General features: G+C 38.5%; 1 pseudogene; it reads left to right on the top strand.

The window, feature by feature from the left end:
- The first annotated feature begins 366 nt into the window (after positions 1–366).
- Positions 367–10,654, top strand: part of LOC110208780 (kinetochore protein Nuf2-like) — a 104,288-nt pseudogene continuing 94,000 nt past the window's right edge.

Below are 10,654 nucleotides of genomic sequence, written 5' to 3'. Positions count from 1 at the left end.
CTGGAAGAAGGTGGCTTTGAAAAAAGCAGCCGTCAAGAAGCAGCCTGTACCTTGTTAAAAAGACATCCAGTGGATATCAGAGCACTTGTCTAATCAAACCTCAAACGAGGAAACGAGTGTTTGTTCCCATGAAGAAAGTTCAGAGAAGAGGGGAGAAGAGCTGAGCTCATTTAGGGAAAACAGATGGTTGAGGAAGACCATCAGGTAGGTAGGTGCCTGAGGACAAACAGTAAATTCAAACTCTTACTGGCTATGTGACAATAAAGGGAATTCGGCGCAGCCAGAACCTGAAAACGCCAAAAAAAAAAAGCGGAGAGGAGGTGGGGGCTCTGGGAAACCGCAGGCAGGCCCCTTGAAAGGGCTGAGATGGATGAAGCTTTGGGTGCACGTGGGCAAAAAATGTTAGCTCCGACTTGCTGGATCTGGAAGAGAAGTCCGGAGCCTGCGGCTGCCTCCCACTCCCCAGCTGAAAGACCAGCTTTCTCGGGCGCTGCCCGCCTCGCTCGCTCGCACCACATTTCAGCAACGCCCCGGGAAAAGCGGGGCTTTCGAAGGCTCCCTGATGGCAGGCTGCCCGGCTGCGGGGGCAGTGCCCAGCTCGGGTTAGGGCTGGGCCAGCCGGCTCCTCCTCTTTTCATTTCCCTTGCCTTGCCTCCCAGCGCTCAGGGCCAGCCAGAGCTGCTCCTTAGAGTTAGTTATGACCACTGACTTTCCATGGCTGTTTGTCAAAAGGCCAAAGTCTCATGTGGGAAACTAATACTTGTGTTAGAAACCGAATATACACAAGGCTGCTTTCAGTAGCGGAGGGAGTCCTAGTCAACATCTGTCATTACTGTACTGTGCACTGTTGGGCTTTTTTTTTTTTCCTCCTTTCTTTCGATGACTGCATCCAACTTTTTCTGGAAAAAGGAGATAAAAGAAATATCAGAGACAAGGGCATAAATAAAAGAGTTCTCTCTTCTGAACACAGATGCTCTAGTCTAGTATATCTCCACCCCCTCCACCACCCTCCCCCCCAAACAGTAAAGAGAAGGGAGGGGATTGAGGCTGTGGATTTATTTTTACGAGAATTCTCATGGGCATTCCCATTTCCAGCATCCATTTAAACCCATACTTTAACCATTTATTATCCTCTGCCTTGAGCAGTTTCCTCTCCTTTGCCTTTCAAGGCTTTCTTTACCATAGAGCACTGAAAGCAGGCAATACCTTAAAAGGCAGATGAAGAGAGATAGCTCTCAGCAAGACCAGGCTCATCTCAAATTTCTCTCCAATAGGCCTCAGGAAAGCAGTTTCCCTCAGTGTGCACAAGCTGCTGACAGCATTGACTTATTCTAGTAGACTGAAACTACCCTTCTCCAAAAGTTAGACCATCACTATTCATCCTCTGGACCTTACTCCCCTGAGCCCTCAGCCAAAGTCTTAAAGACTTTGAAAACATGAAAGGGGGCATAGATGAGCGAAACAATATGTAGACGTTGGCATCCTTTCTTTGCACCAGACTGTTGGGTTCACTCAAATTTGTTTAGGGGGAGTTTTCTGGAAAGTGGGCCTTGGGGGGGAAAAAAAGGCCTAACAGGAGGGTGAGTAAAGAGAATTTGAGATGGAGAAGAGAAAAATAATCTCCATGTTTTCATTTAAGAACTGACATTCATGTAGATCTTTAAACTTTGCAAAATCCTTTACATCTATCCACTCATTTGAGCCTCGGAGCAATCCGTAGGGTAGGTATTACAGATATTATTGGCCTAGGTTTAGGAAGGAGGGCACTGAGGCTGAGAAGGTTTGTAACTTGCCATTTGTGACAGAGCTAGTTAAGCATCTAAGGTAGGCTTGGAACCCTGGTCTTCCTGACTCCCAGGTTGAACATATTATCTACTGCTCAGTTTTGGGAATGGGGATTTGACCTGTGATTTTACTGATCTGGGGAGTGCCAAGGTGAAGAAACTCATGCCAAATGCATTGTTGCAACCTAAAGGCAGCATTTCCTACAACACTGGAGGCTAAGTGACTTTCGAAGGGTCATTCAGCTAGTTTGTGTTGGGGCAGGACTAACAGGCCTTCCTAGATTCAAAGCCAGCTCTCTATTTACTATACCACACTGCCTCTCTCTGTCTCCTTTTTATCATCATCATCATCATTGCACTACGTACTTAAGCAATCAAATGGAATATTTGAAAAAAAATGAGATGATATTTGTAAAACGTGCTTAGAACAGTGGCTGGTATTCAGTAGCTATATAAATGTTTGTTCCTTTCCCTCTTTGTTCTCATCCCCTATATTCAAATTTGGTAATGTCCATTAAATATTCCTTTTTGTTGAAGATATTGAGCTGAGTTAATAATAAGAACTGACACTTATATAGCTTTTAAAAGTCTTCAGGGCTTAACATGTGAACCTTACAAATAACCTTATGATTATTGTCTCTGGAGTTAGAGGACATGGGTTCAAATCCCACCTCTCACCTCTGACCCTAACTACTTGTGTGACTTGGGCAAGACACTTAACTTCCACAGACTTCAGTTTCTGGGGAGTCGATTAGATGGCCTTTGAGCTCCCTCAGCTCTAGTTCTGTGATGTTAGAATCGTAGGTACTATAGATATAATTATCTTCATTTTATAGATAAGGAAATTGAGGTCCAGAAAAGTTTAATGATTGACCCAGTTCCACACAGCAAGTAAGTGTCTAAGGCAGGATCTGAACTCTGTGTCTTCCTAACTCTTAGTCCAGTATTCTGTCCAATACCACAGGATATCATTGTTGTTTGTCCCTTGTTTTCTCTCTCCTCTCCTCTCCTCTCCTCTCCTCTCCTCTCCTCTCCTCTCCTCTCCTCTCCTCTCCTCTCCTCTCCTCTCCTCTCTTCTCTTTTTTGTGAGGCAATTGGGGTTAAGTGACTTGCCCAGAGTCACACAGCTAGTGAGTGTGTCTGAGGCTGGATTTGAACTCAGGTCCACCTGACTCTAGGGCCGGTGCTCTATCCACTTTGCCACCTAGCTTCCCTTTGTCCCTTGTTTTTGAAGAGAACCAATGACATCATGAGGGTATTGTCTTTTTGTGTGTTATTTTATATTATCGTCATCTTTGAATTCCCTTCTGCACTTGGCAGGGATCAGGTCTTGTCTAACTTTATCTGTTCTTATATCTAGAACTGGCTGCTTTAGAGAGTACTAGCACTGTGTTACTAAGTTGCTTTAGACAACTTTCCAACCGTATATTACAGAGACACATTGGTATAAGGAGTTTCCTCACCTGGGCATTCTCTATACCAATAAAATCACAGGTCCAATCTCTTTCCCTCAGAATGGAATAGTAGTTATGTGCTCAACATGGAGCCAGAAGACCAGCATTTAAATTCTGCCTCAGACACTTGATAACAATTGGCAAGTCACTTAGCCTCCAGTTCTGGTGCTCAGTACACAGGTACTTAAGGAATATTTACTGAATTTTTAAAAATTGAATTGAATGAGCTTCTGATGAAATATAAAGTCATTCAGAGCAGGAGCCATTTTGTTGTTGTCTTTGTGGCCCTAACGACAGTATAATATCTGGTACCTACTAGGCACTTCATAAATGCTTCTTGAATTAAATTGAAGGGTTATAATTTGAAGAGTGACTAGAAGGTCTTCCTACCCCAAAGTATTGCTGCTGAAATCCCACCATTAAAGATCTGTTACTTTGGGCAGTGCACCTCTTTTAAAATGCTTGTACCCCTTGGGAGGTTAGCAAGGTTAATTATCAGACAGTCCCATCTTAATATTATATAGAGTCTAAATCTTAGGCAGTCCTCTGGCTTTCCCTCCAGTTTGGTAATATCAGCTGCAAAATGATAAGGAATTTTAATAGGGTACAAAAGAAGAAAAGGCCCAGGAAGGGCAGGCCTGAACAAAGTGTCATAGGAGGGTCTGGCTAGCCAGTTGCCAAAATTATAGAACTGGGTGGCAGATTTGAAACCCACAGGTTCCCTGAAGAAAAAGTGTGAGCTCAAGCCAAAAGCAGAATTCGGTCTCCCAGACAAAGTGTCTTCTCTGGATCCCTATTTTCTTTCTTGTCTTGATGAACTCCCAAACAACCTATGTGAGTAAACATGTAGATTTCTTAGACTCATCCCCCTAGGGCCCAGCTTGAAGCTGCCAAGAAACAAAGATACTCCTTGCCCCTCACAAGCTCTTTTCTAATTTTTTCACTCCTTCTGCTCAATGCCCAATGTCCACTCCTGTCATACCTGTACTTAAAGTGGGTGAAAAGAAGAGAGAAAACCAAAGGGGTTAGAGCTAGAAGAGATCGTAAAGAACATTGAGCCTAACTTCCTCATTTTCCAGCAGAGAAAACTGAGAATCAGAGGGGTGAAGACACTTTCCCAAGTTTATAGAAAGTGATATGCTGATAGATGTTTAACAACATCGTGACAGGGTGAAGGTGGGGTGGGGGTGAACCCATGACATGCTAATCTGCATTATTAGCATTATTTTATCCATTACTTTATTAAAAATAGAGAATCAACCAAACAAATAAAACCACGATTTATAGCATTTGCCAATATTTCAGATGTAAATGTTCATGCTGTAAATTTAACAATTGGCTCTCTAATTCTAGATCACTCCACCACACCTTTAAAACTTACAGTGGGGCATCTAGGTAGCACAGTGGACAAAACACCAGCCCTAAAGTCAAATCTGGTCTCAGACACTTACTAGCTGTGTGACCCTGGGCAAGTCACTTAACCATGATTGCCTAAAAAAAAACCCTTCAAAAAACCCCCCACAAAACAAAGAACTTGTAGAGGTGTAAGTAGCAGAGCTAGGATTTGAACACAAGTTCTCAAATTCCAAATGCAGTCTTCTTTCTGCTATAGCCAGTGGCTAACACACAAACTGAAGTGACTTTGTTTTAAAGACTCCTTTTTGGCATCCACTAAGTATCCATAGCCTAAAATACATAGTAAATGATAAATCTTTGGGACCCAACTATTCATCCACTTCCTGTGCAAAGCAACACAAAACTAGAGACATTTGGTTGTCCCACATTCCTGGGATTTTTTTGCCCATTCAAAGAATCCAACCTAAGGAAAGTTTATTTTCAACACCTTCTCCCAGCTTCTAACAGACTCAGACTCTTTATTGGAAAATAAACATCTTTTGCTATGAAGTTGGATCCAGTAGCTATCTCTTGTGATATAACCTTTCATTGTTCTTGAGAACTGTGTGTTTTCTGAGACACCTTACCTTCCAAACCACAGGAGAACATAATTGACTTCGTTTCTTCTATCAGTCTCCATGTCCCACATCCTGGAGAGGTTGTGAGGTTTAATGGAAAGATATCATGGAAAACACATGGTCAGTTAGTCCTAAAACTTAGATGGGTCTCTCATGTGCTGCATACTATGCAGTATAGTTACAACCCCTCATGCTAATGCTAATGCCTTCCCATTGTTAATTACCTCCAACTTATACTATACATATATATCTTGTTTGAACATAGTTGTTTGATAAAATAGATCCATAGGGCCTGCAATGTGAGGCATCATCTGGTCAGGGCCAGAAGAAAAGCCAAGGGGTGGATATTTCCTTTCTCACTTCTTCCTCCTGGCTTCCTTCAAGTTTCAGCTAATGTCCCACCTTCTACAAGAAGCCTTTTTCATTCTCCTTTAAGATGATTATCTCTAGTTTATGCTGTATTACATACAACCCCCCCATCTATCTTATAGGTGCATAGTATTTTTATATTTCCCCCCCCCCCAATTTGATAGGAGCCACTTCAGAGCAGGGATTATCTTCTGCCTTTCTTTGTGTCCCTGGCACTTAGCACAGTGCCTGGCACAGAGTAGGTGCTTAATAAATGCCTGTTTGTTTTAGTTGACTGACTCAAAGCAGTTTGGTTACTGATAGTCCCTGAACATAGATCCATGTAATCTTTAAAATATATGTGTGTGTGTATTTTGAAATCTTACTTTTTACAGTCATGTGCCTAACTATGTTAAGCTGCCCTGTCTTCAGTTTTTTTCACTATCCAGTTAGACAGAATTCAGTCCACAAGTGGTGTTGCAGGGCCACTTAGCACCATATGGATAAGAAGAGTGTCAGCTGATAGTGACAAAAATAGCTATGAGACAGGATGCCAATCTAGTAAATGGAGCAGGAATTGATAGCAAGAGTTTAAGCTATGGCTGGGGAAAGGTCTGAAGTAGACATAGCAAAAGGTAAGCTGATTCATGTGATAATAAATTTATACCTGGAAGAGACCTTCAAGATCATGTAGTCCAACCTCATTTTCAATATGAGGAAACTGAGGCTCAAAGAGTTTAAATGATTTTTCCAAGGTCACAGAAGTAGTAAGTATTAAGAATTGGGATTGGAGCACCAGTTCTCTAATCCAATGTCCTTCCCACTGTACCATATACCTTGATAAAGTTGAGGCTGGCAGTAGGAGATCCAGGACTGAGTGGAGGGATGGTCAGACTGGAGGTAGACTGACTGGGAACAGGAAGCAGATGAGTTTAGGGAGATCGTTTTTTTTAGTTCAATTTTATTTTTAGTCCAAATTCTCTCTCCCCCCCACCCATTGAGAAGGCAAGAAGTGCAATACCCAGTATCCATATGAAGCCACATAAAATACATTTCTATGTTAGCCAAATTCTGGGGAAAAACTAGAAAAAGAAACAGGAAAAAAAGCTTCACTCTGTACCGTTGAGTCCATTAGTTCTCCATCTAGAAGTGGATAGCATTTTTCATCATGAATCCTTTAGAATTGTGGTAGATCATTGTATTCATCTGTCTTTCATGGTTGATTAAATTATAATGTTGCTATTTCTATGTAAATTGTTCTGGTTCTGCTCATTTCACTTTGCATTAATTCATTTAAGTCTTTCCAGGTTTTTCTGAAACCATTCCTTTTATCATTTTTTTTTAAGCACAAGTGTTCCATCACATTATTTTACCATAATCTCTTCAGCCATTCCCCAATTGATGGGCATCCCCTCAGTTTCCAATCTTTGTCACCACAAAAAGAGCCACTGTAAATATTTTTGTACATATGGATCGTTTTCCTTTTCTTTATTTTTTTGGGGGGAATACAGACTTAATAGTGGCATTGCTGAGTCAAAGGGTATGCATAGTTTTATATCTTTTTGAACACAGTTCCAAATTGCTCTCAAGAATGGTTGGACTGGTTCACAGCTCCACCAGTAGTGCATTAGTGTGCCTATTTTTTCCACAACTTTTCCAGCATTTGTCATTTTCCTTTTCTGTCATCTTAGCCAATATGATGGATCTCAGAGTTTTTAAAATTTGCATTTCTCTAATAATTAGTGACTAAGAACATTTTTTTTTCATATTACTACTGATAGCTTTGACTTGTTCCTCTGAAGACTGCCTATTCATATCCCTTGCATTTGGTGAATGGCTTTTATTCTAATAAATCTGGATCAGTTCTCCATATGTTTGAGAAATGAGACCTTTATCAGAGAAACTTGCTACAAAATTTACTTCTCGTCTCCTGCTTTTCTTCTAATTTTGGCTCCATTTGTTTTATTTTTAATTCTCTGTAATCAAAATTATCCATTTTACCTCCCATGAACCTATCTCTGGTTTGGTACTGAACTTTTCCCCTTTCCATAGATCTAACAAGAAATTTCTCCCATGCTCCCCTAATTTGCTTATAATAGCACCATTTATGTCTACTGTACCCAATGTGAACTTATCCTGGTATGTAATACGAGATGTTGGTCTATGCCTGGTTTCTGCTAGACTGCTTTCGGGGTGATTAAGTTGAACCAATAATGCCTTGTTTTCAAGTGATGCTCTTTGAAGGGTATGAGATCTAATTAAGTTATCTAGTGTTTAAGTTTACAAAGTGCTTTACATATCCCCAAATATAGAAAAAAATCCATGATAATTTCATAGCTTTCATGTTTTTATTCTATAAGCACTTGACACTGAAATTTTAAAAAAAGTCATATATATATTTTTTTTAAATTTAAATTTTTATTAGATCTCTTGTTTTTCTGTCACCATTTCAGAATATATCTCTCACTCATCCCAAACCCAGAAAACACTCCCCTGTACAAAGAATTAAAAAGAAAGAAATAAGCCAGTTTAATAAAACTCATCAACATATAAATGGAGTCTAACAATATTATGCAATGTTCCATACCTGTTGTTCCCCACCACAGCAAAGAAGAGAGCAAAGTGTATTTTCTTATTCAGTGAAATTTGTTTTGTTATTTTTATTTACATATTTGTAATCACTTGCATATTAATCTTCTAGGTCTGCTTATTTCAACCTGTATCAGTTTATTTAAGTTTCTCAAGTGTATATGCCTCCCAGTAGGAGCTCTGGATTGAAAGGTATCAATATTGTAGTTGCTTTTTAAAACAAAATTACAAATTATTTTCCAGAATTATTGGAGCAATTCAGAGCCCCATCAATGTTGTGTTCATGTGCCTGTCTTTTCTCAGCCCCTCCAAAATTGACTATTCCCATTTTTTCTCATATTTTCCCATTTGCTGTGTATGAGTTATATTTCTCTTATTTTTAATAATCTAGTGTGATCTTTCAAGTAGCTGGCAATTCTTTTGTTAACTTTATAATGCTCTTTGATAATTTTTCATTTGGGAAAATGATTCTTGGTTTTATGTATGTATATTATATCCCTATGTATCTTGGATATCAAAACATTATCAGAGCTATTTGATGCAAAAATATTTCTCTAATTGACATCTTCCTTTTTTATCCTAGTTTTATCTTAGTTTGATTCTGTTTATGTTAAACCTTTTTAATTTCATGGATTCAAAATTATCTTTTATTGTTTGCATCACCTCTATCCTTGTTTAGTTAAGAACTCTTCTCTTAGCCATAGCTATGAAAAGTACGTGACCTGGTTCATTTCTGCCTTTTTAATAGTATGCCATTTAATATTCAAGTTTTATATCCATTTTGAGTGTGTGTAGTGTAAGGTATGTGCTTATGTGGTGTATGTGGTGTAAGCTGTTGGTCTAAACCTAATTTCTGCTAAATTGCTTTTATGTTTTCCAGCAGTTCTTACAAATAAGGAATTCTTCCTAAAAGTAATTTATGTTTTCAAGTTACTGAGCCCTTATAACTTGTTCAGTTCTTTCTGATTCTTGCTTTATCTATTGATATATTGTTTAACCAGTAACAAATAGTTTTGATGATTAATGCTTTATAGTATAACTTAAGGTCTGGAAGTATTATTATCCCTTCATTCTTACATTTTTGTTCTTTTCCTTTAGTTTCTAGACTTTCCTCGAGTTCCTCTAAAATAACTATGTTGTTACGTTGTCTAACTTCATAAAATGTCCCCTTGATGGTTTGATTAATATTGAATTGCATCCATAAATTAACATATCATCATTTTAATAATATTTTCATGGTCCAACCATAAGCAGTGAATATCCCTCCAATTATGTCAATATTTCTTTAAAGAGACTTGTGATTGTCTTTATGTAAGTCTTAAGTGCACATTGTAGATTGACTTTTCAGTTACTTTATGCATTTTGTAGTTATTTGGTTTTTTTAATGTCAATTTTTAATTAATACTTGCAGTAGTTACAATGCACAAGCTCTTGCTCAAAGGACATCTTGTTGAGTAGAACGACTGCTTAGTGGGTTTCTGACAGCACCTTTTATAAAATATTTCTTGTTCAAACAATATTCATCTTGTCCACCCATAGCAAGTAGTAGCACCATGGATTGTTGGCTAGATGGCTAAAAAAAACCCCAAACAAACAAAAAAACCCCAACCTCCTCGTATAGTTGTGATGTTTTGTTAAAACAGAATTCAGCTAAATTTGAGAACACACAAATCTTTAAATGGAAGCTTATGCCTTCATTTGTAATTTTTTGTTGTTGGCATCATGGATATACCATTGCCCTAACCGATATTGCTCTGCTAATGCCCCTGTGTAGAAGGAATGGGTCAGCCAGAAGGGTGAGAAGGTGGTAATGGGAAAATTATGACGTAAGAAGGTAGAAGTCTTTGTTTTATACTCCACCTCACTCAAAATCTTCGTGCCTGTTAGTGTTTTTAGCGTGTGTTTTTATTTTATCAAAGATTTTTTTTTCTACCTACTTGTATAATATGAAGGTTGGAGTTTTTTTTTTGTTTTTAGTATGATGATTATGTTAATCGTTTCCCCAAATATTGAACCACCCTTGCATCCCCTGCATAAATCCAACTTACTGATAGTAATTTAAAAAAAAATGCTGTAGTCTTTTTGCTAACTTTTAAAATATTTATTAGTGGTCGTAGTGTGTATTTCTCCTTCTTTGCTTTATCCTTTCCTGGCTTAGGTATTCAGATTATATTTATCTCACAAGGAAAGAGTTTGGTAGTGAGCTTTCTATCTCAGTTTTTAAGAATAATTTGTGGAGCATAATTGTTAAATGTTCCTTAAACATTTTATAGAATTCTTTTGCAAATCTGTCTGGACCATGGTTTCTTTTTTTCCTTTGGTAGTTCCTTTTCAGCTAATCCAATTTCACTTTGTAAAGATTAATAGCCCACTGAATTTAAAACAGTTCTGCCCCACAGTTAGCAATGCCAACATTAAAATATATTGGTACCAGCATCAAAAAAAAATTGCCTACCTAAAGGGAGAGAAAATATATTTGGAATGCTGTCAGAATTTTGGGGCAATG

The sequence above is a fragment of the Phascolarctos cinereus genome, unplaced genomic scaffold (genome assembly GCF_003287225.1).
Source record: "Phascolarctos cinereus isolate Bilbo 61053 unplaced genomic scaffold, phaCin_HiC Scaffold_4;HRSCAF=312, whole genome shotgun sequence".
Lineage (NCBI taxonomy): Eukaryota > Metazoa > Chordata > Mammalia > Diprotodontia > Phascolarctidae > Phascolarctos > Phascolarctos cinereus.
This window is presented reverse-complemented; position numbering and strand designations above follow the sequence as displayed.